General features: G+C 36.9%; 1 pseudogene; it reads left to right on the forward strand.

The window, feature by feature from the left end:
• Positions 1–2,204: 2,204 nt before the first annotated feature.
• On the forward strand, positions 2,205–2,799 carry LOC107137795 (annotated as a pseudogene).
• Positions 2,800–3,419: the final 620 nt, after the last annotated feature.

The raw sequence follows: 3,419 nt of genomic DNA on the forward strand, positions 1-3,419 counted from the left end.
AAAAAGCAGACATCAAGTGACATCTAGTGGATGTCTAGATATTATTTTCTAAGGTCTCTGGGTAGCAATGTTTTCAATATATTGTCTTAAAATTACTTATAATTTTTGTTTCTCACTTGAAGCCTCTCTTTGCCTAAGACAGAAAAACATCTGATAGAAGACTATCTCATAAAGATACAAAGGTTGTCATTCTCTTTTCTACAAGAAAAAAAAATTATTTCCATTAGAATATGAATAATAATTCTCAAAATAAATCATCCTGGGACTAACAGTTCTCTCCCTCTCAGGCTACATGCTGCAACAAAGGTCACAGTCTATTCAACATTGGATGTTTTGGGGCAATTATCCACCATGTAGATGGGTTTTAAGAAAGATGGCACTTCAATTCACAAATTATCTGTCTATAAACTTCAATAACATTATGAATTTGACAAATCTATGTATAGTTCAATTATTGTCACCTATTTGCTCCCCTACTCCCATCCCAGAAGGTAATAGGTGAATTATGCAAGTATGTAAGTCTGCTTTGATAATTTTTGCTGGTTTCACCATAGGTTGTTAAACAACAGAGCTACACAGAAATCAGTTGAAAACTTAATTGGGATTGGAACTGCTTAACAACTTCTCTGGTTTAATGATTTAGTGTTTCTGAAAGACTTCCTAAAGAATAAATGCCTTTCATGGATGTCTAGAGACTGCATTTGTGAAAGAGACAGAAAGGGAAGTTATTGACTGAGAAATTGAAAGATGGTGTTTAAATTTAGTATTTTCTTTCCTTTCAAGGAAACTTGGAATATGCAACTGTAACCCAAATGCCAGCTGTCTGACTGTCCCCAGCCTTCTAGTCTTCTAGAGTCACTCTTTTTAATAACACACACACACACACACACACACACACTCCTGTATAAGCTTTCATCCAACTTCCTGTAGAAAAACTAGCAACGCCTCTCTCCCTCCCCTTCTCCTAATCATTTCAAGGATTCTCAGGAGCTCTGCTCACTCAACTCAGCTTTGGATGAGTTTCATTCTATTGTCTTTTCTTCATTCACTTTGGCTTCATGCAGACTTTTTTCTTTTAGTTCCCTCCAAAGTACCACTGACACAAAAGTACAGCAGTGACTTGACTGAAGCTCAGGAAACGAGAGGGAAGAACGACCCAGATGGCTCAGCAATAGATTACAGTGCAGCGTGTGAAGCAGTATAGTGCCTGGGATTTGCTTCAAAATAATTCACTGATGGTTTTGGGTGGGAAAGTAGGTGGGGATCCAGAAGGAACAAAATAGCTGTAAGGTGACAATTGTTGAAGCTGAGGGATGGGTACATGGCTTTCATTACACTACTCATTCCAATTTTATATATACTTGGAATTTCCATAGTAAAAAATAAAAATAAAAAAAAAAATTGAAAGAAAAAGTTCCTTGGAGAATCTTGCTGCAGGAAATTTCTTCCTGGACCCTTTCTCACACTGTGAATCTCTTGTATCTCCCTGTGTCTCCTTCTCAGGCTGCCCAGGCCCTTTATCTGGGACCGAACTCTAATGCTTGGTAGCCCATCAAAATGGCTTGCTGAGTCCCTAAAAATTAAAAACAACAACAACAAAGAAAAAAAAACAAAACAGTTTTCGTCCTAATAGGAATTCTATCTGATTTGGAAAATATCTTCTTCAGGTAAAAGTAATACAATTAGCATCATACCTGGCTTATATGGCATTTAAAATGTTAGCTGTCTGCTGGGTGTGCTCCAGTAATTCCAGTAATTTAGGAGGTTAAGGCAAGTTCAAGGCCAGCCTCACCAACTCAGGGAGACCCTCAGCTACTTAGGGAGACCCTAAAAAATCAAAAAGAACTGGGAGGTAACTCGATGATAAAGAAGCCCTGGGTTAAATTCTCAGTAAGGGCAGGAGGAGAGGTCTTCTCTCTTTCTCCTACTACTTGTATTTAATTACCAACAATTGATTCTTTAAAAAATGGAGATAGATGATTTTTATCCAAAGTTTAAAAGATTATAATCTATGCCCACAAATAGGTTTTGGGGAGTAAGATAGAGTAAAATGTGGCAAAGGTGGAGAACATGAGGAATTGCTAGGTTTGGTGGCTTCCACAGTCTGAAGACAGCAGGGGCCTCTGGGTTTCAGCTCCTCAGTGGTGTTTCTCCTAGGCCCTGCAGAGAGATTTCTTTACCACCACAACCAAGGATAAGGACTTAAATCCTTTAGAACAAAGAAATTAACTTTTGATGCCCATGCATTGGTTCAGGACTTGTAAACTCATGGATTTGACAAATCACAAGCAGAAACAATTGTAGCAGCATTAACCAAATGTCAGCCTGAATACTATCTATAAGGAGATGGTCACTGACGCTCAACAGGAAATAACAGTACAACAGCTAGTGGCTCTTTTGGATTCTGTCAGGAAAGACATGGTCAACCTAAAGAAAAATGAATCTGCAAATCTGAGAGCAGAGCACGAAAAAATAAAAATTTAATTAGACCAAGTTAAACAACAACTAATAAATAAAACCAGTAAAATCAGAACAGATAATAAATTGGACATCAAAGTAGAAAGGAACAGGGTAACAGATGTTTGCAGATCAAGAAAAGCAACTTATGGAAGCAACCACAGAATTTACCTGAAAGGATACTCAAACCATAAGTGTTATTTCAGAAACCAGTAATAAAATTGACACTGAAATTGCCCCCTTTAAAACACTGATGGAGTCAAACTTGAGACACAGATTGTTATCTTGCAGACTGTGTTCACTTGCCTGGCAATAGCATTGGGATTTTTAAAGTACTACTAATGAGCCTGCTGTTGCTGCTGTTGGCTTTGTAGAACACTATACTAAGTTTTCTTTGAACATTTTCAGTTGTAGCAGAAATGTACTAAAAACTTATTCAAAGTATATATGCACTAAAGAGAAGTGTTCTAAGTATTTTATCTTTATTTTGTGTTGTATTTTATGTTGAAAAGCTGTCATCCAAAACCTTATTTGAGATAGAAGGGTATTTTGACCTTATCCTTTTAAGAGTTCATAGAAACTGAACTAAAGTTGTCTTGTATTTGCTTGAAGAACTTTGTAAATCAAATAGAATTTTGTTGTCTGTGCTGCAAATTTGAAAACTATTCCCTAGCCTACATGCTTACTGGATTTAACTCTCCTGGTTACTGCAGTTAAATTTTTATATAAAAGATTATTATAACAAAAAATGTGGCAATGGTGATTGTTCTGCCTTTTAAATAAAATATATTCAATGCAGACATTATGCTGTACTTGAATAAAACTATCTTTAAAAATTAACCAGTCCCCCACCCCCATACCCCTCTGCCTGTATTAGCCAACTGACTAAGCAACTTTCACAGCTCCAATTAATCTGAACTCCCAGAACTGCCCTCAGGAGAAAGACAAAGGTGCAGTGGGTG

Source organism: Marmota marmota, unplaced genomic scaffold, assembly GCF_001458135.2.
Source record: "Marmota marmota marmota unplaced genomic scaffold, marMar, whole genome shotgun sequence".
In the NCBI taxonomy this organism is placed as follows: domain Eukaryota; kingdom Metazoa; phylum Chordata; class Mammalia; order Rodentia; family Sciuridae; genus Marmota; species Marmota marmota.